Below are 27,445 nucleotides of genomic sequence, written 5' to 3' on the forward strand. Positions count from 1 at the left end.
ATCAACTCTCTCTTCCCTCACTCAGCTCCGTCTCTGGCTGACTATTTTGGCTCCTCATTTTAATGGTAGCACTTGAAAAATAATTTAATAGAAAAAAAAATCACAAACTCTACACTCTAAATCTCATATCCTGATAAAGGAAGCCTATAGACTAACATTAAGATAGGTGAGAAGAATATAAATGAGATGTAATTTCAGAAAGGAAAGAGCAATTTACATTTCTTCTCTCCTCACTCAGTAGCATTAATTCTTATTTCTTATTAATGAGGGCTGACACTGTGCCCACAAGACAACAGCGGTTAAGTGCCGGACCCGTCAAGACATTCTGTAATAGTTTCCGTCTCCAGACCCTAGAAGCATGACTTGAACACGTTGTGTTTGAAGATGATGATGATAATGGCATGTGGAAAACATTCCTTTGATAGAGGGAGCTTCCGAGCCAGATAGGTAAATATGCCATTAATCATACAATTTTTTAAGCACATGCAGAGTCCTTGCTCAATTATCACGGCTAATGAAGAGAAGCAGTAGACTGGGTAATACAACATGGCAGCTAAGATAATTTATATTCAAGTCAAAATGACTTTTTGTACTTACATTTGAATGTAATCGTGTCTGATATTCTGGGACTCCTAGCTGAGCGCCCAGCGGGCAGGAGACTTCCCGCAGATGCATTTGCTCGTTGTTCTCTTGTAGAAGCAGAGGAAGCCCACGAGCTTGTGCCTTTCTGAACTGCTTGGTGGCATGGGCTCGGTTACATACACCAGTGCTTGGCACAGCTCTGCCTTCTCCTTCAGAGGCCTGCATTGGTGGAGAGGGGATGCAGGAGGTAGGGTGAAGGAGAAGATTTCCCTGGCCTGATATTTGTGTGTCTATAAACCATGAGGGATAAATAATGATGCCATGTACCTGAAAAACATTTTAATGAGACTTCCAAGAATGTCTGAGAAACCCAAGAGGTGGCTCTGGCCAGCTCACTAATACATCCACTTCATGAAAACTAGACCTCGCTCGTAACTATGTTTACCTGACCCCACGTGCCAAAGCATAACCCATTGCAGCCATGCTTGCCATTTAATAGAATTAAAGATACATGTTTGCATTTCTTCAAACTGTTGTGTTTCCAACTTTTAGACTGACTGTTGGGTTAGATCTAGGTTTTAAAGTGGGGAGGGGAGCGTGATTGGGAATTACAGCAGCTGCCTCAGGAGATGGCTGATGCTTCTGGATCCGTGTGGCTGTGTTGACATGGCTCTGTGTGGAGAGGCTGCAAAGGTCTTACAGTGTTGCTAGAATCAGATGGTAGTATTGAGTGTGGAGATTATTTTATTATGGAGAGAATGAGACATCAGAAGGAAGGAAATACACACACACAGACGCACACACACACAATCTCAATATATTGAGTTATATTTTGTTTCTTTTTCTAAGAATGTTTTTTTTCCTTTTTTTTAGATGCCAGATCACAGAATACTTTATTTCAAAACCATCATTTCATTATTGTAAATGCATTGTTGAGGAGTATTTCAAACTCTTCCAGATGTAAATGAAAAATCACATATTAGCAGATAAAGGTACTAATTGAGTGAGAGGTAACAATGGTAAAAATCTGATGTGTTTTTAAGAGTTGCTCAGAGAAGACACGTGCAGGCAGGTAGGAAATTGTAAGAGCTTCATTCAGTGAATACCAACTGTTCAAGTCTGTTCGGGCTGCTACAACAAAATGCCACAGACTGGGTAGCGTGGGAACAACAAATTTATTTCTCATAGTTGTGGAGGCTGGAAATAGGGAGCCAGACTTCCAGAAAGGTTGAACAAGGACTCTTTGCTGGGTTACACACTTCTCATCGTATTTTCACATGAGAAAGGGGCCAGGGATGTCTCTGGAACCTCTTTTATCAGAACCTTAATCTCACTGATGAGAGTTCTATTCTCATGGCCTGTCCACCTTCCAAAGATGCTACCTCCAACTACCATTACTTTGGGCACTAAGATTTCAGCATATGACCTGGAGGAACACATTCATACCATAGCACTGACATTATAAACACAAGTGTTAATGCTGCAGGTTGAGGAAAAAGGACATAATTCATAGCGTCAATGTATTTATATCTCATGGGGGAAGTATCACCCTTCGATCCATTAGATTTATTATAGTATCTCTGTATATTTTTTTTATTTTGGCTGTATGCTTCAAACACTTGTGAGTAAGGTAAGCTTAAGACTTGTATGTTCAGAATAAGAAAATTGTTTCATCTTTCTGTATTTCCAGTTCTAGGTAAGTTTTTAGACATTTAAGTACATGTAAAATATTAAGCTGAAATCATAAGCATTTTAAGCTACTCAAAGATAGCCAAATGATATTCACCACAAAGAAATATGTAGAAAACAATCTGGTCATAGGATAGTGAAACAGCCATTCTTACTGTGTTTGTAAATATTTTTCTTTTTCTTTTTCTTTTTCTTTTTCTTTTTCTTTTTCTTTTTCTTTTTTTTAACCCAGCATAATAAATTGTATTAGGCATGAGTTGTTTTTGTTTCTGTTTTAGGGTTTCTTTTTTTGTTTGTTTTTTGGGTTTTTTTTTTTTTTAGTGTTTATTTATTTTTGAGAGAGAGAGAGAGAGAGAGTGAGCAAGGGAGGGCCAGAGAGAGAGGGAGACAGAATCTGAAGCAGGCTCCAAGCTCTGAGCTATCAGCACAGAACCCAATGTAGGGCTTGAACCCACAAACTGTGAGATCATGACCTGAGCAGAAGTCAGATGCTTAACAGATTGATCCACCCAGGCACCCCTAGTCATGAGTTTTTAACTTACAAGTAAGTATTGAAATCCTAACAGCTTATGCAAATATGGTGATTGGTTGGATCTCATAAAGAAAAGTCCATAGGTATTGGCTTCAGGCATAGTTGGGGCCAGCTGCTAAAACAATATTTCCAGGGCTTTCTTGGATCTGCTTTCCTCTCTTTGGCTTCATTTCAATGCTTTCTTTTTTCATGGTGGCAGGTTGAGCATCAGGAACTTCAAGCTTACATCCTAAAAGATGAAGAAACTCAGCAACAGAAGTGCTCATTTCTAATAGTTCTACCAATAGGATCTGGGCTGATACTTAGTGATTCTGGTTGATCTGCCGTGTATCATAAGTATATTGTGAATTAGTTTCTGTTGCCAGGGATAACAGGCCATGCTGATTTACTCGCCTGGACTGTTTTTTGGGTTGGGAATGCTTACTTTCGAAAGGAATGTTAAGCTGCTTCTAGGAAAAGTGGGATAAATGGTTATTATTCAGACAGAACAGCAAATATTTAAGAAAGTCTCGTACAGAGAGAGCATTTCGTATCCAGTTAACTGAAGTTTAGAGGTTTCTTAACTGTCTTTGTAGGCAGAATACCAAGGAAGACATTTTTTAATGGTTATTTATTTATTTTGCACACACGCACATGAGAGAGAGAAAGAAAGAGCAGGGGAGGGGTAGAGAGAGAGGGAGAGGGAGTATCCCAAGCAGACTCCATGCTGTTAGTGCAGAGCCTGACACAGGGGCTTGATTTCATGAATTGTGAGATCATGACTTGAACCGAAATCAAGAATCCCACACTTAACTGACTGAGCCACCCCGGAGCTCCTATTTTCCTACATATTTTTATCCCCATTTGGTATATTATCTATTTTAGTCATTATACTTTCTGTGTATTTATTATCTGTTTCCTCTCGTTACAATTTAAATTCCATGAGAAGCTTATTTCTCACTGTTTGCTAAGGTAACTGGTACATATTACATGAATAATATATTGTAGTGAATGAAAGTATAAAAAAAAAAAAAAAACAAGATGCTTTAAGTTACCAAATTTCTTGTTCAGAAGCCCCAGGGAACTCAATTGTACAGGTCAATTAACGTGGGATAATGCTATTGATTAAGACTCTTTTTAAAATGTTAGCACTTAGGATGAAATTTAAATACATATAATTTTTAGGTGTAGAAAAGAATTAAAAATATAAAACATCCCAAACTTCTTTAATTTATGAAATTGCATTTATTGACATAAACCCAAATTATTAATTTTTGATCCAGTTGTAGGTCATACTGATACTGTTTGCACTATAACTTATGCTTTTGCCTTATTCTCAACCTATTATCAGATTTAATTAATATTTGCAAAGCCTATTTAGACTTAATAGTAATGTAATAGTTTGGTGACAGATTAAAAAATAGTAATTTGAATTGTTTCCACAGTTACATGGAGACTATATAAGGTGCAATTGAGATTATATAATCAATTTCTTACTGAGTCACTACAAGTGCCTGTCTGAATTATCAGCAATATATTGTAGTTAAGCTGTTTTTTTACCAACCAGTATGTGTACCCCATACAGTGTCTAGCACTGTTCAGGGAGTGAAGATTGATTTATATTTATTGGGAAGATTGATAAGTGACAAAAATTAATGCATTATAGTCAAATATAAATTACTTAAGTTGTTTCCTACTTCTCTTTGGTCTGTGCAGTCGAGAACTAAGGATATAAACACCTGTACAGAACCAGCTCAAACCCTTTCTCCTCTGATGCCCTCCCAGCATATTTTAATTTTCCTTCACCCAGAATGTTCCATCGCTCAAGGTCTACTTCTCTCGAGGCGATGTAAAATATAGTGTGTTTGGAATATCTCTTGTATTCCTGTGTGAAACTGCCATTTATCTTACTCGCCAGAGGTATTGGTAAATAAGTGTGATCTGATCATAAGTGTGGAAACAAAAAATGTGACAAGTATGAACAAGAAAAGGCCAAGTGTATGAAAGTAGTGTTACATTAAGACGTACTCCTCCTTGTCTTAGCTGTTCACCATAGCCTCTTCTATAATGCCAGACCATGTATAAATTGATTTTCCCAGTGTAAACTTTCATGTATCATTCTATCTGCTCAAATGCCTTCAAACCTCCACTGCCTCTACCATAAACTACAAATACCAAATTTAGGTCCATAGGCACTGCCCTTTATGAAATATTTTATTCTTCTCCCCTCATCTCCCATTGCCCAAAACTTGTTCAGGGCTTACGAAGAGCGTGCCTTGGTTCTTGCTCTACTGCGGCCGTGAGCTATTTTTCTCATTCCTGAGTTCTGGTATAAATCCTAACTATCCAACGTCCATCTTAAGTTTCACTTCCTTCATGAAGCTTTATGAAATTCACAAACTACCATGCTTCTCCCACTGCTCGGCACGGCCCTCTATCTTTTTCCCGTACGATGGCAGCCCCACTAATTTGTTAAATCCTGACCATAGTGGGACCTTCTAGATTCCTAAAAATTAGCTGATAATGAGTACTTGTTAGATTTTGCTGATGCTAGTGGCAGTGATGATTAGGGTAAGAATTATGGCTTGGAGTTTATATTGGCTTGGAATGGAGAGGGGACATGTGGTCGGAAGAAATCTGATGAAGCTGAATAAAATAGTTCATTGGTGGGAAAACTCATCTTAAAAATAAATGTTAATTATTTTTTCCTATTTTTAAAAATAGTTTTGTATTAAGATATTTTATTATAGTGTTTATTATACTTGCACAGTAAGGTTTCAAATATTAGGAATTAAATAAAATGATGCATGATATGTATGTCATATATTTTACACTCCAATATATTTGTAATTCAACCTTGCCATGATATTCATATCCTTAACATTTCTTTTACAGTTTTGTTCCTATGATAGTTATGCTTAAAATATCATAAGACATAATTGCATGTATGCCATGGATCCCAGTATTAACGTGTATGGAAAAATTTAATATGATATTGTTAGATTTTTCTAAGTGTTCGTAGTGTGGGATGGCCCAGTTCTTTTGTGCTAAATCTTTTAGAAATTATTCAACTCCACTGAGGTAGAATCTATTTCTCTTTCTCCTCTAATCTAACCCCCAGGGCCACTGTTATATGAGCATCTTATCCTGCTAAATTAAGAAGCCCATCCTTGTTGTTTTGCATGTACCTTATTTAGGCCATCAGCAGACAAAATGGAAATTGTATTTTGTAACCCACAGTGTGGTCCACAGGGGAAATGGGGAGTTGATAAGTATATATCCAGTACACTTACTCTAAGTGATAATTAAAACTGGAGCACAGAAACACAGAAGGAATCTTGGAATGAAATTGTCAATCTAAAAATTGTCAATTTAAAAATCTCGCCTAATTTTCCTGCAAACAGTGGTTCCCAAGAATCTTGTCAAAGACTCAACTCTGCCCTCCTGGGTTCAATTTAGAAGAAGGGGAAAAAAAGCAGAGAGAAAGCTTGTCTGTATCGCCTGAAGCCCTTGTGGTACCACAGTAGTTAAGATGGTGTTGGCATTTCCATTATTTTCTGGAATAGAATGTAGCCGAAAAGGTCAAAAACATGATGTTTCCCCCTTTATATTGAGTATTTAGTTAATCAATTAGCTTATTTATTTATTTATTTATTTATTTATTTATTTATTTTTGATTCAGGGAAGAAAATTGTATTCCTCCAGTTTAAAGAAAGTCTTGAGTGATTTCTTACTTCAAATAATTATTTCTCAAATACAATCTGGCACATTTTCTCCAGAAGCTTGGGTTTTATGTATGGATGCATAGAATCTTTCTCTTTCTAGTTTCTACACTGTAGCATTTCACTATAAGAAATAAAGTTCTTTAATTATTGAACTAAGAAAATAAAGAGAATACATATTGATGAACTTAATGTTACACACATTTATTTATTGATGGGATTTCTCTCAAGGGCTATCAAGCAAATACTACAGGAAGTAAGATTTGTCATACCTCCCCAAAATTTTTGAGGCCTTGCATGTCCTGTTGAGAATATATAAAAACGTTAAAATCAATAGATAATTTAGATATACACAATTCTGTCTTATTACTTACTGAGGGGCCTTAGGCAGATTATTTGAATTCTCTCAGTTTTAATGTCTACATCTATAAAATGGCAATAAAAATAGTATTTAACCCTAGGGGCACCTGGGTGGCTCAGTCGGTTGAGCGGCCGACTTCGGCTCAGGTCACGATCTCGCGGTCCATGAGTTCGAGCCCCGCATCGGGCTCTGTGCTGACAGCTCGGAGCCTGGAGCCTGTTTCGGATTCTGTGTCTCCCTCTCTCTGACCCTCCCCCGTTCATGCTCTGTCTCTCTCTGTCTCAAAAATAAACGTTAAAAAGAAAGTTAAAAAAAAAAATAAATTCAAACGCACAGAGCTTGGCACCTACTTGTTACACAGTAAGTGCTCAATAAATGCCAACTCTTGTAACCAAAATATTAGCTACTCAGAGAACTAGGAGAGCATAATACATAGCTACCAAATAATGGTACGTGCAAAAACAAAACTATAAAATAAAGACATTAAAATGTAGTAAAATGATTCATTTCCTATGTCTATACGTTTGGGTAGATAATGTAAATAAAACATCTTTAGAAATTGTTTTCTGAGATTTGTTTTCCCACTGTGATACAGGGCAAAGTGTTAAAAGTGGACACACCAGGACTAAAATGGGTGCATTGTTCGTTTGAAAGACTGTGTATTTATTATCGTAGACAATGCTGTAGAGCACTGTTTGAGGGAAGAGAGTGAGGCTGCCCCAGAGATAGTGTTGGGGGACCCTGGAAGATAAAAATCTTGCCATGTATGTCTGCCTGGACGATACAGCCCAGCAGTAGCATGCTAATGTACGCGAAGCTTCAAAACCACCAACCTAACTGCCCATGGTGTCTACCGCGGAGCCACATGCGGCTGCTGGAAGACTATCCTCTACCGTGCTAAAAAAAAATGCAGAGATGAAGCCGCAATTAAGACTAGCTGGGCTGCTGTTCTGTGCAGCTGCGGGATTGGATATTTTCTCTCTCTCTATTCCCCCCCGTCGACCAACAACAACGACAACAAAATCTTATGACAATGATATCAACAGATTACTGTAATATTGATCCCACATTCACAAGGCCATTTGCCTTTGCAGGCCCCCCAGTGAACACCAGCATGCTGTCACTCATACTGTCAATTATAAGTGTCCTATCAGATGCAAAGTGACTGGTATCTAGGTTCTCTGGAGGCACTCACCCCTATTTGAAGGACAGGCTTCTGCCCAGATGGACACGTGAGGAATTTGCAAATGCGGCAGTGTCGTAAACGCACTCCTGCCATTCGCTGCAGAAAGCAGTCCTACAGTGAATCCTTCTGCAGAGGGAATGTCTGTTCTCAATACCTTCAGTCAATCCAAGATTTCGAAGATATATTAAAAATCTAAAACCGGGAGCATTTACAAGAGAAACGATAAGACCTAAGAGATCATGCGTAGCTTCAGTGTGCCAAAGGGTGTGCAACATGTTTTGCGTAAATTGTAATCTTTCTCACCATAACAGTATTAGAAATTAGCAAAGTGGAAAGAGTTAAGTGACTTGCTCGAGGTGATACTTACTTGTGCATATGTCTGTATCTCTATCATCTACTTAACGACCCAACACACTAGTGATACTTGAAAGCCAGGTGTATCTCATTTTCAACACTTACTGTTCTTCATGCCTGTTGTTTCCATTCTGTGAGTTATGGATATTTACAGGAATATCAGATTTAGTACACATATGGATCCCTTCCCAACAAGCATATTCTGGAAACTAAATAGTCTGTCTCCATGTTAAACCATTTATTGCATATAAGTGTTATGATAAATAAAATGCAAATCCACTTGAAACATTTCTACAGTATAGTATATTTACTCAATATTGTTGTTTAACTTAGCATGCGGTAAAAGTACAACTACTAAAAACAGGAGTTCCGTGTGATTTTCAACATTGAAAATGAGTTTTTTCAAAACAGGGGAATCTATTAAATCATATGTAAAAGAGATACATTCAAAAAAAAATGTAGCCTCTTTTAATATTAAGCGAACACAGTAACTTCTGATTTTAGAAGTGTTACGTTAAGTTGGTCACAATCTGGCTAGCCCGTGTGATCATCCTGCTAAGCTTTCCATAGGCTCTCATGCTCGAGCGAGGCTTGGAACCACACCCAAGAAGAACATTTGTAGATGTCAGTTCACTGGCAGTCTGCAAGGGCATCACTAATAGAGATGCCTTGTCAGGATGTGCAATTATATTCACATGCAGACAATGAGAGGAGGTAGCAATGTTAGTAACAATGCTGCTAACATGACTCCCAAAACAAAATATGTCACCTCCTTTGGCCTCTCTTTCTACTTCTTCTGGTGTCATTAAATCTTTACTCTTGACCAATAGCTACAACTTGAGACACCGTAAAGTGTTGTATGATTTGGGAATTTGATTTCATGGAGGGCATGGTGGTCTGAACTCAGTGGGAATGTGTTCTCTTATGTGGCTATGATGGTTCCATAGTAAATGAGAATTTCAAAAAAGTATGTTATCACAGCAGTATAATAAATAGTATTTTAATGGCCTGGGGCACCTGGGTGGCTCAGTCGGTTGAGCGCCCGACTTCGGCTCAGGTCATGATCTCTCACGCTCCGTGAGTTCGAGCCCCGTGTCGGGCTCTGTGCTGATAGCTCAGAGCCTGGAGCCTGTTTCAGATTCTGTGTCTCCCTCTTTCTCTCTCCTCCCCCGCTCATGCTCTGTCTCTCTCTTCTCAAAAAATAAATAAATGTTAAAAAAATTTTTTTAAATAAAAAAATAGTATTTTAATGGCCTGAAATAGTTAATAAGCTTGGTAGAACTAAGTTAGCAGTAGAATAATGACTCAAGGCACTAGGGAAAGACAAGAACAATACATTTAGTTTTTCTTTTATTTCAATAATTGTTTTGATTTTCTTTTTGACCTCTATAATGCAGCTAATGAAGTTAGTGATTTGGGGGCTAGGCAAACATTTTTGCTCGACATACTATTTGGATGATTAACATGACTTTTTTTTTTTTTTTTGGTACCACTTTTGATGAAATTATTTAGAACTAAAGCTCTTTTTCCTGTGTGAGATTAAAAATGACTTATCCAATATCTTCTAGGATCACTCTGGTCTGCTTTTAGGATAAAGTGCTTCTAGTTTTAAAATCAGTGGTCAGCTCCTTACTGACTACAAAACGTCATCCCACCAGTATCTACTACTTCGGACTTTCGTTGATTGCTGTTAAATATCTGTATGTGCTCTCAAGCGTCTCTCCACCCTCTCAACATTTGTCCTCTTAACTGTGACCGCTCCTTGAACCAAGGTAGATTGAGAGTTGGAAGTTCCAGGTGAGTGTTCTTTTGGTTCTTCTGTTTAAATGACCAGAAACTATCCGTAGACTAACATGAGGGTACAGGACACAGATTTTCCCGGCACTATACCCTAAGCTATGGAAACAAAAGAGCATTTATAGTCGGGTTAAAAAAAAGAAAAACAAAGGCTCCTGTCGTTTTTAGGCACCAAGCACACTAGTCTGACATGCAAGACTAAGTTAGATGTGTCATACAGCCAGTCCTTAGGTCCCCATTTTCATAAAGATGTGTTTCTCAAGACCTCTCCATAGACGTGATGGATCTTAAGTCTCGTCAAACATAAATTGGGTATGGCTGTAGGCCTTCTTTTGCTGTCCTTCACTTTCAAATCCACTCCCTTTTAAGTGAAATCTACTGCCGCATTATCTAAATTTAAACCTACATTTATTATATTTTTAGAACCGCTTTTATCTGAAAGCATAATTTCCATCTTTTAGTGCATCACTTTAAAATGCACACATGAAGGATCCTTTATAAACGCGAATGATTGATAGATGATAGATAATGAAAGTCTGTTCACTATTTGTTATATGTGCAACACCCATTTCAGGCGAGAAGAGTTAAAATTGGGCAACAAAGTCAGAAAAACACTCTCTTGTTTTAGTGTCTGCTCCTTGGATGTTCATTCTTGCAAAGAGAAGAATATCTCTTGTGAGTGCAGAATTCAGGGTACATGTCCGTTCCATTTTCAAACATAATGCAGCCCGATGGATGTTGGCAAAGGTCATGTGGTTTGCAAAAGTAATTAGCTAATTTGCGGTAGAGACCTCTAGTTTGTCAGGTACGTATTTCCTGTATGAAAACAGACATTGATTCGGGATTTTGAGAAGTAGAAGTTAACCATTAGAAGCTCCACTTGGTGTAGATGATCATTTAATTTCTTGTCCTCATAATTCAGTGTGTAAGATGCTGGAATTTAAGAGAGTGATTCCCCAAATTGAGAAAGCAAATTCTACATATTCTTTCAGTTATTTTCTGTGAAGTTCTCCAAATTTTTGCTCCGTGATTAGAGATCACCAAAATAACCTGTGGATGAAGCAAAGCCATGTTTATGGTTTGATTACATTTACAGAATCTTAGTAGCATCTTGGAGAGGGTAGACAAAGACCAACTATTTATGAGATTTTGGAAATTCAGGAGCGGAAGCTTGATTAAGATTAGGCAAGTTCATGACCTGTGGTTGGAGGTTGATAGGCATACCAAGGCAAGGCTTCCAAACAGTTTTGTCAGCGTGATGAGCCCAAATTGCGCTCTCTAGTGTACTTTCTAGAAATTTCTGAAACAAACAGTAAAATTATTTGCGGTTTCATTTCACTGAGGAAGAGTTTCCTAAAATAGCACAAGTATGTTAATGCAGCCAGTAAGTTATGGAGGTGTGTATGGTTACAAGTCAAAAATAGTGACTTGTAATACCACTCAGCTAACAAACACAGCCATGACATATAATTTTTCGTTTTATTGCAAGCTACCACATGTAAAACCGTTGCTTTTAATTTAAGAGTAGAAAACAACTATAAATACGTGGATATTTTTACCAGGGATTTAGTTTGTGTACTCTCTAAAATGATCATCTGTGCAACCAAAATAATCTCGAAAATATATCCAGTATCTCAGAACCACATTAAAGGAAAAAAATTCAATCATAGATAACGCCAGAAAGACTAAAGGTACTATGGTATGAGAGGGGGAAAAATCAACATAGCCTGAAGTGTGCATAATTTTTAAATCATTATAAAACAAAGGTATTTTAATGGAAATTATGTATGGGCAGCAAAGAGAAATATAATTTATGCTGTTCATTTTTACTTCTTGCATAACCAGCACACGAAAGGTAGATGGCCACTGTATTATTTCGCCCATAGCTAATATTTATATAAATACTTCTCCCTTTTTCTTTCATTACCCTCTTACTTCCCCATTTTATTTTCACAAAAGCCTATGACACATGCCTAAGAGCTGCATTACTGTCCTCATGGAGAACATAACAATTATTTTCCCGAGAGGTTGTTGGTGGGTCCAGGAATAGGTTACTAGTAAAGGTAAGGAAGCATCTTGATCCCAGGTCTTCTGACTTGGAATTCTTTCTGAGGGACTTGCTATTATTTTTCCAGACTTCATTTGCTATTTTGTTTTGTAAGTAGTACAATTTCTAAAGGTCTGCATAAGACACCAGTGGATGTTTCCATTATGGAAGGTCTTTTTGCCAGTAGGCAATTTAAATAGAACGTGAACTAGGCAGAACTGTGAAGTAGGCAAGATCCCCCCACCCAGTACGCTCAGACTCTCTTCTTCTTCTCATTGCCTCGTATTATCATCCCACAGCAAATTTCCTCCAGAGGAAACCATCTGGAATTCATTGATATTAATTTTTAAAAGAGCAATCATGACCACTAAAAGTATTATGTTCTGACCCCTCTCCTTTCCTCTGGGATTTTTTTGTGTTCCAAGTAATTAGGTAGAGGAATGCTGTTTTAATTGTCAATAAGAGCCTGTGGGTTTTTTGTTTGTTTTTGTTTTTTAATTTAAGCTGGGAAGTCAATCGTTTTCTAGCCTATCTGTTATGAGGCGTGTATTCCATACATTCCATGCATGCCGGAATTTTAGAGTAGTGTTTCTTGATCCATTCTCTGCTTGGAAGAAAAGAATTTCCTATCTTGTTCGATGCAGAAGGACAAAATAATATGTATTCTTTCATACTTACAGATTCTGTGAAGTAGCATAGCATGTAGCTGCTAAAGGCAAAGTTACTCTAATACCCTATTCTCTTGACTACACATCTGCATTTCCATATGTCCAGATGTTTCATTCATTCATTTAAAAAATTATTGAGCCCTTAATAGGAACCTGGTTCTATGTACTTGGGATTCTACTGTGAACAAAAAATGTAATATCCCTGCCCTCATAGAACTTGTATTTGTGGCTTTCCTAGAAATCAAACACCTCTGAATCACCCTCTGATTCTGTTTGTCCTGTGCTTATAAAGTGAATTAAGACATAAGTGAACAAGCCTTAAAACCAGAGGATGCATAGATCATACTGTACCATTCAGTTGACTAATTTTATTAATATTATCTGGCATTTAAGAATAGAAATGCCTCAGACAGGGCTTCTTCCTGAGTGAAGAACACATAGGTAAAGATAAAAATAGTACAGCGTGATAAATATAGTAATTATAAGAAGCCTTCTCTGGTCATCCCAGCCAAAGTGAACTTTCCTCCATTCTATATTTCCTGTCCTCATTTTCTTTCTTTTTTTTTATTTTTTTATTTTTCCTGTTAGCATTTGTCATTATCTCCATATTCTACATTTTACTTATTTCTCCTGCCCTTTGCTTGGTTCCCTGTTTCAAGGTAAGCCACATGAGGCAGGGTATCATGTCTGTTGTGTTCTCAGCACCTAGAACGGTGCCTGATGTGAACAGGTGCCAATTAAACAATTTGTTCCAAAACATATAGGAATTTTGGTGGGAATTACCATCTAAATGAATGCAGTCTTTGTCTTGTGGGTACAAAGGGATCCTGGGCTGTGAAGCAAGATCTGTACAGTAGGGAGATGTGCCTGTAGCAGAGCTTAGACCAGAGAGTATGTATGAGTTCCAGAGGCAGTGAGCCTGACAAGATAAAAATAATGAGACCAGTTTAGCTATAGTTCCAGATCTCTGATGACTTTGACCCTGTAGACAGTGTCTGCATCAACTCATAAGAGTGATCATATTTTGCATGTAAACACAGAGGTTTAGTTCAGAACGTGTAAGTCATAAAAGAGAAGCCAATGAACAAAGTGTTAATGTCGTTTCTAGAAGTACCCGATAGCCCCAGAGAACAGCCCAGACACGGGGAGATTCTGGCTCAGTAGGTAACAGAATTGGGTTAAGAGAACTGTATAAGGCTTGAAAATACAGGAATCCTAGAAATTAGAAATAAAAGGAACTATTAGATCATATCGTCCATCTCCTGCCAAGGCAAATTGTTGCTGACAGTATATTATAGCTTTATTCTTTACAGTAGATTTTTACAGACTTCCCAGGAGATATTTCTCCTCTGTCCAGAATAATGAATGGGGTGATATTTTTTTCATCATCTCACCACTAGAAAGCACAGTTTTTTACTGACGATACTAGTTTGGGGAGCACATTCAAGCCAACCATCAATTTCTGTTTGCTTTGTGTACGAGTAGGTTCAAAAGAGCCTTGGCTATTAGCAAGTGAGACTTAGGACATTCCTTTGCCCTTTGTTTGACACATTGTGGGGCTTATTTCTTTGTTTTTTTTTAAATATTTCTGTTTTTTAAGTTTACTTATTTTGAGAGAGAGAATGTGCATGTGTGTTGGGGAGGGACAGAGAGAAATGGGGGGAGAGAGAGAATTCCAAGCAGGCTCTGCATTGTCAGCACAGAACCCGGTGTGGGACTTGAACTCATCTCAAGATCCACGAGATGATGACCTGAGTTGAAATCAAGAGTCAGACGCTTAACCGACCGAGCCACCCAGGGGCCCTAGCACATTTTTTTTTATAAGATGCAATATACTTAACCTGATATGATGGATAGTTAAGAGAACGCCAATGAATTTGAAGGATCATTAAAAACTGGGAAAAAATTAAACCCTTAGATGATTAACTCAATTATTTTATTATATATTTATGTATAAAATTCCAAAACAACCACCAGCCTTATGCAGTTTATTAAAATGTATTAATAGTTTTCCCTAAGTTCATCTGATCAGTGTGCATACCACTCCTGTATTACAGAACACAGGAATTCTCTATTTTGTAGATAGATAAACAGGATTCTGGTAATTGGTGAAGAGGTATGCTCACATACTTGGAGAAGTGCCACTAGACATGAGGCTTTGTGACTCTTCCTCCAGTGCTCTGTCTAACCCACTGCTTTGGGTGAGAAGAACCTAGGAAACCACAATGCTCGAAAATGTATTATGGTTACTTATCATAATCACTTTTAATGACTTTTTAATTTGAGCAATTGAACTCTTACATCAGAAAATCAATTTCATGTCCTTTCAGCATGAAACATCGTTACTTTCAAATCTGTTTTTTTAAAAAGACAAATATCTACTTTCTGCTCTCAGAGTTCCACAACTGAGTCTAAAAATAGCAAATGGTAAACAAAAGCTTGCCTTGTCCCTCGTAAATTATTTTTATGTATGGGAAACGTGAGTCTCAAATTCTTTAATATGGCTGTCTTTGGCAGAGGACTTAATTATAAAATCTTAATCTGTTTCTCCAAATGGTAATTTAGATGTTTTAACAATCTGTAGGATGTCAGCTTTTTCTCCTAATTTTTTTTACATGTTTTTAACTTTTGAGCTTTGATTTACTTATTTTATTATTATTATTATTTTTAAGTTTCTTAAGTAATCTCTACACCCACTGTAGAGCTAGAACCCATGACTTGGAGATCGAGAGTCATGTGCCGGACCAGCTGAGCCAGCCAAACACACCTGTTTTTTAACTTCTGGACTGTTCGTTTATTATGGTCAATGGAGTCTAATGAGTCTATATCCGCCGCTCTATTTTAGGAAAAAAAATAGTGATGATTGAAAGAGTTAGAAATGCATACATCTAACCAATAACAAAGTAGTTGATGAAATGGGGCAGATGGGCCTGAGAACAAGCTAGGAAGGCTCATGGTCAACTAAGGAACACTTTGAACTTGCTAGTACTTATATAGGGGATAGGCGCCGTCCTGTGTAGTTTAAAGACACTAATTGATTCAGTCTCTACAACAACCTGAATGAGAAAGTACAGTCGTGTTCCCTATTTTAAGGTCAAAGAAACTGAGGCACAGAGAAGATTAGTAATTTGCCTAAGGAACACTGCTGAGGAGTAGAACCATGCAGCAAACCCAGTGTCCATATTCTTTACCATTTACAGTAGGGCCTCTGATCAGCTCCCCAGACATGGGGACAGGAGACCAGTTTGGTCACTTCTGGTTTTTTAAGACAAGCCAGAAACCGAGTTTTTTTTATATGAAACATCTTAGTTTTGAAATGTGAACAATTAATTGAAAAATATTTTAAAACATAACGGTGGGCCCAACAGAAAACATCAGCAGGCTAGATCTAGCAGTAAACCTCTAATTTATGACTTCTTCTGGATGCGTAAAGAGCACATGATGAAGATTGGCAGATTTCCCGGACATTTCCCAGACAGGCCAATTTTCATTCGTCACCTCTCAGGTCACTCCCAATGTCCCCACATGCGTTAGAATCCATCTTCTGTCAGTGGGCACAGGCTATTGAGATGCCTGTTGGTCAAAGATATTTGTAAGATGTAGGCAGGACATATCTCAGGGAACCTTCAAGAAACCCCCAGGATGAGAAAATAGCAGAAAAATCAGACACAGATAGACACAGTCGCACCCTTCTGTCCAGATCTGTGGTAGCTGCATTGTCAGGCAGGGTACATACTGGTATTATAACGCAAGACTTCTTTTCTTCAGAGCAGCTAAAAACACTGCCTGGGAATTACCCCAGATTTGGAACAGATACTTGAAATCAAGGTCAAGATCAGAATATATGTTCTATTATAATCTCACAGCCACTTCATCAGGCCATGGTTTGAATAGGATGGATCCTAACTGACCACTGTCCTTCCCTCAGTTCACTGCATCCTTAAATATATACATATATACATTTATTTATATATATATAAATATACATGTGCATATATATAAATATATGTGTACATGTATAAAATACATATATACATATATGTATAAAATATACACATATATATACATATATATATATACACACACACACATATACATATACACACACACACACACACACACACACACAGGGAGAGAGAGCTCTTAATAGGCCATATCTTTTATTTATAAAATTGTTGACCTAAATCTTAAATGGATTCACTTACCAAGAAATGGTGCTCTAATGATCTAAGATTCTCAATGGATGTTAAAAAATGCATGGTAAAAAATGCCTACCTCCAATATTACTTAACATGTATTTATCGTTTACTCAATTTTGGGGTCAACTAATTCATTTCTTTGCACCAATCATTTAACCTTCACAATAGTGTTAAAAGGAGAGGCAGGATTTGCCCAAATTTATGGACTTACAGAGAGGAAGAAACACGGTTTAAATCTAGACCTTCTGATACCAGATTCCACTTACTTAACTACTTATTATACCAAGACTCTGAAATGAGCAGTATTTCCCCACGTAACAGACTCACAAACAGCACACAGTCTTGAGCCTGGAAGAAACTGATAATGAACATTTATTGATCTGAACTAAGACTTGGCCTAATCTTTTTCTTCTTAAAGAAGAAAGGGAAATATGGAATCGAAAATGCATTGAGAAGAAAATGTATATTTTTTTTTTTAATTTTTTTTTCAACGTTTATTTATTTTTGGGACAGAGAGAGACAGAGCATGAACGGGGGAGGGGCAGAGACAGAGCGAGACACAGAATCGGAAACAGGCTCCAGGCTCTGAGCCATCAGCCCAGAGCCCGACGCGGGGCTCGAACTCACGGACCGCGAGATCGTGACCTGGCTGAAGTCGGACGCTTAACCGACTGCGCCACCCAGGCACCCCAAGAAAATGTATATTTTAAGTAATACTCTCTATTACTCTTTCATGAACTAAATAAGAGGAATGAGTTTTAATGTAATCCTCAGAGTAAAACACAAAACAAAGTTTTAGGTTTCCTTTATAATAATAAGATACCCTTCCCCTCTTTTTAAGTTTATTTATTTATTTTGAGAGAGAGTGAGAGCGATACAGAATGAGTAGAGGAGGGGCAAACAGGGAGGGAGAGAGAAGATCCCAAGCAGGCTCCATGCTTTCAGTACAGAGCCTGATGCAGGGCTCAGACTCACAAGATGTGAGATCATGACCTGAGCCAAAATCATGAGTCAGATGCTTAATTGACTGAGCTACCCAGGTGCCCTATTTTCCCCCCTTTTGTAAGGTAGTGAGAATGGCAAATGTTATACGGTGGTATATCCCAAAGGACAGGAATATTTTGTAACTTTTTTTTAAGGGTATAGTTATAGAATTAATTTAAATTTCACTGAGATAAATTGAAATTTAATTTATTTACAAATTAATAATCTCTCTCCTCTTTCTTTGCAAGGTGTACTTTTGAATTTTATTTGTTAATTTGAGTGTGTAATATGTCAGTAAAGGTTAGTAGGATATACACTGAGTGAGACTTGTTCCCAATAATCCACAGATGCACTTAAGATTATTTTTGCTCAAGATTGAGGATCACAAATGTTGAGGGACTCTATTTTCAGAATAAATATATATTTCACGACACGGTTCTGGCCACATGTAAGAGAATAAAACATGTAAAAATTCTTTTTACTATATAATCTTTTCCCCTTACCATAATATAAGTATCTTGGCAGCAGGGACCGCGTCTTGTTTATCGCTGTTTTCCTGTTTCCAACTTATGCCACAGTACCTCACATCGTATCGCTTGGTATACGGTGAATGGATGAATGAATGATCCAATAAATGGATGCAGGGACAGAGGGAAAGTGAGAGAGAGAACAGGAGAGCCAGTACCCTGTGCTTTCCTGCACTAGTAGTCTAGAGACTAACACACTGATGGACACATCACAACTAAGGCCATCTCTACAAAAACTTCCTGTTGTATGTTGTTTCAGGGGTGTCTGGTCTTCCCAAGCCCATCCATATCTTTCAAGCACACAGGGCTTTTAAGCTCTCACTGTCCTCACTTTCTAAGAATCCATGCTCAAGAGAATAACCAATATCTCTCAGTAAGCCCAAGCAGGAACTTCATGCAATTTTGTGTTGCTCAAGGACATTTTTTTAGCTCATCTCTGCCTCCTGCTAAAGGAAATGCAGGTGTTGGAGTGGAAAAGACAATGAACCTTCCTAGAAACCTGAAATTCATTTTAGGAGGAAGGGCTGGGTAGGAGAAAGGGGAGAAGGAGGAGGGTGATGGAGATAGGTTGGAAGGTGAGGAGAAGACAAGGAGATTCATATGTATAAGTTTAAGCAAAGTCACCTGTTAAGAAATGATACTAAGCCTGCATGTCCCTGCTGACAAGCATTTCTGGCTGGAATCAATGCTGCTTTCTTCTCCAAAGCACTCAACAACCTCTCTTCTATCCCATGTCTTACTTTATGTAGGGTCTGGGTCCTCAAAAGACTAAAAAGTTATTTTATGAGAAAGAGTAAGACAGGGAATAAAAAAAAAATTCACTTAAAGGAGTGTCTGGGTGGCTCAGTCGATTGAGTGTCTGGCTCTTAATGTCAGTTCAAGTCATGATCTCACAGTTCATGGGATTGAGACCCACGTCAGGCTCTGTGCTGACAGCATGGAGCCTGCCTGGGATTCTCTCTCTGCCCCTCTCTCTGCCCCTCCCCTGCACTCTCTCTCTCTCTCCCTGTCAAAATACACATTAAAAAAGTTCATTTAAAGGATCAGGGGTTTCATATTCATTTGTAGAACCTTCAGAGAAGAAGCCCGATTATATCCTCATTGTGGTGAGTAGTGGTTCCTGTATCCTAAGTAGTGTGTGTGGCACAGTTTGTCAGAGGACAGTGGGGTGGACTGAGGAAGAAGAGAAGAAGAAAAGGACAAAGAAGAAGAAAAAAACCAAATACTTTGTATCAGTTTATATATTGATTTCTCCATTGTACTATTTTTTTAATAATATGTAGAAGAGCAAGGAGAAACCATCTCTTGATTTTATAGGGTAGAAATCTGAGGCAACGAGAAAGTAAGGAATCTACTTCATATCTATGTAGTGGGAGACTAGCAACAGGATCCACGTTTTTTACTTGGTATTTGGTATTTTTGTCTTTTGTTTTTATTTTTTAATAATGACTCCAGGACTAGTTTCAGTATGATATACTAATTATTAGATTTTAATATTTGAGGGGTGCCTGGGTGGCTCAGTCTGAGTGTCTGACTTCGGCTCAGGTAGTGATCTCCCAGTTCGTGGGTTCGAGCCCTGCATCGGGCTCTGTTCTGATGGCTCAGAGCCTGGAGCTGCTTCAGATTCTGTGTCTCCCTCTCTCTCTGCTCCTCCCCTGCTCGCACTCTGTCTCTCTCAAAAATAAATAAATATTAAAAAAATTAAAAATATATATATATTTGGTATCAGATAATATAGGTAAAGTGAAAGCGAAAACATGACAGAGAGCCATCCAGAGGGATCAGGGGATAGTCATATATTTAGAAAGTACTGGGATTAGTACTATGAGGATGATCAAAAATTATTTTCCTCACCAAAATTCCTCACAATGTCATTTCCATAGTTAACAATCCCTACACAATATTGTTAATTAAAAAGTTGTTTTATTGGCATATATTAAAGATATTTGGCTTAATATCTGCCATATAAAGCCTTTATAGGCCACCATACTTTATAACTCAAGAAATAATAAAATATGAGGTTTCTGTGTCAAAATTCCTCTTTTCACATCTTAGTTTCCTATTTGAGTGACCTCGGGCTCATGTCCTTATTAACAAAAGGCAGCTAAAAATAGAAAGTTCTCAGCTGGTTGTGGGAACTAAAAGAAATAATTTGAAACAAGGAAGATCACTGCACATTAAGATATGCAAACAGAAAATAGGGTGGTTTTATGCCAATCTATTAGAGTAGCCATGGGACAAGAAAGCCGGAATTACCTTTCCTTTTGCAAATTAGTAATATCTGCAATATTTGAGTTTTTGATATAGAATATGTATTTCTGTTGTAATGAGAAAATAAAGTTTATTTATTTATTTTTAAGTTTTATTAACTTACTTTGATAGAGAGAGAGAGAGCAAGTGGGGGAAGGGAGGAGAGAGGGAGAGAGAGAGAATCCAAGGTAGGCTCCACACTGTCCGTGCGGAGCCCTATACAAGGCTCAAACTCATAAACTGTGAGATCATGACCCGGCTGAAATCAGGAGTCAGACACTTAGCCGACTGAGCTACCCAGGCGCCCCTAAAATAAAGTTTATTTACAGTGAAATTGTCAGTAATGGGACAGACAGACATGACCTACCTACACTGGGCTGTATTGTGAAGTACACAGCCTGACCTCTGTGCGGTTCCAGCCCCAAATGGAGAACTTGAATCGAGTCATGAGAAAACATTAGGCAAATCCAAACTGATGGTCATTGAACAAAATGTGTGGTCTGTAACCTTCAAAATTTTTGGTCATGAGCATTGAGGAAAGGCAGAGGAGCTCTTCCAGATTGAAGGAGATTAAGCAGATATGACATGTGAGTACAGTCTGTGGATTAGTCGTGGATTAGAGCCTGTTGCTGGAAGGGAGTCCTAGGGAAAAGTATAGGAAAGTATAGGAAAACTGAGTAAGGTCTCTCAGTATACTTGTCCCGTTATTTCAATTTTTCTATAAATTTGAAATTATTTTAAAAGAAACAGTATTTTGAAAAATGTGATTACACTTAGAAAAATAGCTGTTACAGTGACTGACATGTAGTAGGTGTTAAATAAAATAAATGTCACTTCTCTTTCACTTCCATAAGATAGTAGACGACACTTTTAGTTAGACATAAATTATGTAGTGTAAATTCTACTTTAATGTAACTTTTTAACAACACAAAAAGAAAGAAAATAGCATGAAGACATTAAGGGCCTAATTAGATTATAAATTCCTTGACTTGAAAGAAATGGACCTCTTCATATTTGTTTTATCCTTTAAGAAGAATTTGGATCTTTGTGTTAAGCAGATATTCAACAACTACCTATTAAGCACATAAACTATTTAATCTTACATCAAAATGTTAAATCGAGGTAAAAATATTTTATCCTTTGTTGTCCTCTGACTAGACATTTGATGGTTTACACACAAGCTTCAGATTTCATTATCAGAGAAAGCTGATCCAATATCCAACAATCCAAGTTTAAATATCTATATTTAAGAATAAAATTTAACTTGAAGCTTTTCTTAAGAAAAATGAAAAAGAGAAATTGTAATTACTTTGTTGCTGGTCTGGCGGATAGCATATTGAATAGCGCCCAAATATATTCTTCTACAGGCAAATCTATTTTCTATTAACTATCTTCAAATATTTTTGAGCTAATGTCTAAATTTAAATGAAAATGCGTACCTCCCAACCCAAGCCATTTCAGAAAAGGCTTAGCTTTTCTTTCTGTGCAGTCTTTTTTTATGATTCAGCTGCTCTGAGAGAAACAGAATGAAATCAATCTCATTACTTGTATATTTTTATCACCTGATTTCAGAGATTCTCTGCTTTGATTACTTAAGAGATGACACAGTTCTCTGATGGTGCCACTGACTGACATACAGTTTTAAATCTTCAGATAAGAATGTATGGCTAACAGATAGGAAGGCCTGGGGTCTACTAAAAAGTACTAGTAATTTCTTAGCAGGAGGGGAGGCTTGCGTAAGCTGCAAAGATAGGGTAGGAGCAGTTTGTACCTATGCCCTTATCCTTAGCAAAACGACTGTCCCTATAATCTCTATTCTTCCTCTCCCTGTAAGGCAGGCCCAAGAGATTTGTCTATAAAATGTCTCTTAGTCTTTCTGACACTTGTTTTGTGCAGTTGCTGATTAGAGCTCAGTGATTCTGTTCTTGATCAAGCACATGCTCTGTGGGAGAAAAGAATATGGGATTGTTGTTTTTTTTTAATGCCTGAATCAGTCCCTTATGATTAGCTAATGTGCTAACTGTTATCTAAGTCCTTAGGAAAAAAAAAAAGTATCATGTCTTCCTAAGGATCTAAATCACTAATAAAAACTAGAGTGACCTTGAGCTTTTGCCCCTTTCTCTACTATAGACAGCAAGGATTCAAAAACAAAGCGAAAAACAACCCAGTGATTCAAAGAACCCATTCTAAGTTCACAAAGGGGCTTGATCTAGTTTGTTTCCAATAAGATTATGCCCTGTTGCCAAAGGTCATAAATAGTGTTTCTCTGGTAATAGAGACAAAGAAAAACATCTAAGAGCAACTGGGAAAGACATCTAATTCTTCTAGTAGACTTCATGGCTGTGGATAAAATATTTGCATCATAACCCATAAATCACTGTCAACTGAAATCAAGGGGTCTGCAGTCTACAAAGTATGGCCAACCTGTTTTACAATAAATATGCAGTATATAGTTGAAGATTGCCAATTCCCAACGACCTACATACAACTCTTTTATGCCACCATGATGTTATAAATAATTTTTTCTGAGGTCCATACGATCATTGTGGAAATTTACAGGAAACCTATAGACAGTAGAATTCCAAATATTAAATCAATAGATTGAGGAAAAGGTGAAAAAGTTAAGGCAGAATTACTCTTTATCTGTGAATTCTTTCTCTTCTGTTGCATATAGCAAAAGTGTACTTTTGAACCCAATTGTAAAGGACTCTAAAGGGTATACGGTATGCTTCATCAAATAGGAGGTTATCATTTGGGAAGGCAAAAAGCCCTAATGCAAATTTTAAATTAGTATTAGAAAAAGCACCCACAATGGCTTTGATTATCCAGTCAGCTATGAATAGAATATTACTTGTTGGCTTTTATCAGTGTGTTATTTTGTTACTGCATTAAATTATTCATAATGTATAGTAATAAACCTACAGCCTTTGATATTCCAGTGCCTCCTTTTGTGTTCTGAAGACTGTGGGGTTTGAAGCGACTATCGATAAAAGAGAAAGGAACAAAATGGTCAGTTTACACCTCAGCAAACCTCCTAACCGGAGCCTAATAGCAATTTATTATGTATCTTTAAAATGCAATTATGGTACCTGAAATTTTTCAAAGAAATGCTTCACTAAAGTGAGACAAACCATGACTTGGCTGAGATTGTGTCTCACCTCATGAATAATACCCCATAAACATGCACAGTGCACACGCAAGCTAACCCCCTAGTTGTCTTTCTCAGAAGTAGTAAAGCATAGGATAGCACATACTGAGAGAAGTAATTCAACACCTGTGTCCCGCTGGTCACCTTTAATGGCTCTGCTCCCTCTTTTTGCATGAAGCAATCAGTAATAGGGTGGCTCTTCTTAAGGCTGACCACGCATCTAACAGGCAGTTGCAAATGGCTAAGTGGCCCCTGCTTCCGCAAATGGCTCTGGACGAGCGTGACGCCACCAGGCACTTTTCGTCCAGATGTCCTAGGGAAGGGATTACTGGTCATGAAACGTCCATCGCCGCCATAATTGTGCATTCAAAGAGGTCAGTGTATTCAAGTCCAAGGACCCCTATTCGCATAAAAGGGCATCGCAGGCGGCGTATGGAGGTTGAAACAGCGGAGAGTGAAGCATGAAGCAGCCGGCTGAGAGGGAAAAAAATGGAAATGGGAGTGTGAGGCCGATTCATGGAAGGTCTTGGATTCTCTCCTAAAGACTTTGTACTTTATCATGTAGGCAGTAAGTAGCAAGCGTCAGATCTTTTGCACAAAATGGCGTGAGCATCTAGATACTAACACACAGGAGTGTTGTAGAAGCCACGCTTGCGCGTGTCTGTGGACCGCCTGCCATACATCCTGGGTTCTTTCCACTACACCTTTGCCCTGGCAATTCACCCCTAGAATTCTCCCTTCTCTTCTGTGCCCATTTAACCTAACCATCCTTGATGAACTCACAATTATCCCCTCTACTGTGTTTCGCCTTAACATCCTATCTAAAAGTCCTTATTATGCTTTAACTACCATTTTAAATTGATTTTGGGTGTATGATTTTTCACCTTTTAATGTCTCTGGAATCCAGATGCACCTTACAAATGATTAGGCAGAAGTCGTGAGGTCACGCTCTCTGCCTGGGCATGTGCTACTTTGGCCATAAAGGTTATTTCTTCCATTTCCTCAATTGAGTTATGTACCTAGTTAACACTAAACATGTTAAGGTTAATTGCCTTTTAAAATGCCTTTAAAAGACTACACTGTGCTTCCCTAGTGAAACACAAGGTATGGTGGATGCAGAGCAGAGGACCATGAATTTGAGATTAGTGAAGCAAGTATTTAAAAGTAACACCCAGGGCACCTGGGCGGCTCAGGCGGTTGAGTGTCCAGCTTCGGCTCAGGTCATGATCTTGCAGTTTGTGAGCTTGAGCCCAGCATCGGGCTCTCTGCTGTCAGCCTGTCAGCCCAGAGCCTGCTTCAGATCCTCTGTCTTCCTCTCTCTCTGCCCCTCCCCCGCTTGCATGCGCGCTCTCTCTCTCTCTCTCTCTCAAATAAATAAATAAATAAATAAATAAATAAATAAATAAATAAAACACTCAAGTGCTTTATGGGGCCTATGAGAGGAAAATACCACATGTAGTTAGATGAAGCCAGTTTGTTTCTTTATCGAGATATTTGCAAAAGGCTTGCCATCACACCCTTAGCCGCACAGCTGATGGCCGGAGCACAGCCGGATCCCTGAGAGTAGACAAAAGAAATGTTAAACCACAAGAGGCTGGTAGGACCTATCCTTGCATTTGCAGGACTAACCAGGTATGTTTTTTATTTTATTATTATTTTTATTTTCCTAATATTTATTTATTTTTGAGAGGGAGAGGGAGTAAGAGACAGAGTGCAAGCTAGGGAGGGGCAGAGAGAGGGGGAGACATAGAATCCGAAGCAGGCTCCCAGCTGAGCTGTCAGCACAGAGCCCAATGTAGGGATAGAACTCACAGACGGCGAGATCATGACCTGAGCCGAAATCAGATGCTTAACCGAATGAGCCACCCAGGCGCCCCTAACAAAGTATGCTTTTAAAAGTGTTTGGTTTGGTTTGGTTTTCTTTATTTCTTAACTGGATCTACAAGAATATGTGACTTTAATAACAACAAAATCTTTTTAAAATTTGTTTTAATGTTTATATTTGTGAGAGAGAGAGAGAGAGTGCGAGCTGGAGAGGGGCAGAGAGACAGGGAGACACAGAATCTGAAGCAGGCTCCAGGTTCTGAGCTGTCAGCATAGAGCCCAATGCAGGGCTCAGACTCACAAACCAGCAGATCATGACCTCATGATCTGAGTCAAAGTCAGAGGCTTAACCGACTGAGCCACCCAGGTGCCCTGATAACAACAAATCTTACAATTAGTTATAAAGTTTTTGAGATGTAATATTTTTTCTGCCATGCCTTTTTACTTTTCATTTTTTTCCTTCATTTATTTTTCCCTTGTAGTTGTCATAATCACAACCAGACTATAGGCTACTTGAAGGGAGGACCCTTTTCACATTGTCCTTTATATCACTCTGCCACTTGCCCAATGCCTTCTACCGATAAGAATTTTCATATGTTAGGGGCGCCTGGGTGGCTCAGTCGGTTAAGTGTCTGACGGTCTTGGCATCAGGTCGCCATCTCATGGCTCACGGGTTCCAGCCCCACATCAGGCTCTGCATTCATGGCGCGGAGTCTGCTTGGGATTCTGTCTCTTCTCTCTGCTCCTCCTCTGCTTGTGCATGCTCTCTCTCTCTCTCAAAATGAATACATAAACTTAAAAAAAAAGAATGTTCCTATGTTGGAAAGGAATGATTGTTTTGTGATGATACATTCCGCACAAAGAGAAAGGCATTTAACAGAGAAGTTGGAAATGAGTTTCGGCCAGGTCTAATCCACCACATTCACAGCGGTTTTTTTCGGCAGTGTGGTCCAGTGGAGAGAACAGCAACTGTGAGATACACCTGAGTTCCTTCACTGGCACCATCCCTGATGAAATGGATAAATGTCACAAACAGCCAACGCCACTAACCTCCCTAAGCCGAGTTTTTCAATTGCAAAAATAGGCATGATGGTACTAACTTACAGCAATGATGCTTAACTGGGAAAAAAATGTTTAGCATCTTGTGGACTAAGGGTATATATTCAACACGTGTCAATTTCCTTCCCCTTCACTTTCTCTTTTGATTGTCCGTCTGCACAAGAACTGGGGACGCTTAACTTGTATGAGCACTTCTGTTGCAATCACATGTTCTATACTATGTTCAGAGCTGGCTGGGTTTTTTAAATTATTGTTGTTGTTTGTTTTTTTTTAACGTTGACACACCTCACCATGTATCATCTGGAATGTATCATCAGAAATCTATACTTTTGGGGCGCCTGGGTGGCGCAGTCGGTTGGGCGTCCGACTTCAGCCAGGTCACGATCTCGCGGTCCGTGAGTTCGAGCCCCACATCAGGCTCTGGGCTGATGGCTCAGAGCCTGTTTCCGATTCTGTGTCTCCCTCTCTCTCTGCCCCTCCCCCATTCATGCTCTGTCTCTCTCTGTCCCAAAAATAAATAAAAAACGTTGAAAAAAA

At 38.4% G+C, this 27,445-nt stretch overlaps 1 long non-coding RNA gene across 1 annotated transcript in view; it reads right to left on the reverse strand.

Moving 5' to 3' along the window:
* Positions 1–9,829: 9,829 nt before the first annotated feature.
* The window catches only part of LOC121039941 (uncharacterized), a 19,426-nt gene continuing 1,810 nt past the window's right edge, over positions 9,830–27,445 (reverse strand). Inside the window, exon 2 of the long non-coding RNA XR_005795050.1 lies at positions 9,830–11,252. This is a non-coding gene — a long non-coding RNA (uncharacterized LOC121039941). The remainder of the gene's footprint in view (positions 11,253–27,445) is intronic.

Source organism: Herpailurus yagouaroundi, unplaced genomic scaffold (genome assembly GCF_014898765.1).
Source record: "Herpailurus yagouaroundi ecotype Mexico unplaced genomic scaffold, PumYag 181, whole genome shotgun sequence".
Classification (NCBI taxonomy): domain Eukaryota; kingdom Metazoa; phylum Chordata; class Mammalia; order Carnivora; family Felidae; genus Herpailurus; species Herpailurus yagouaroundi.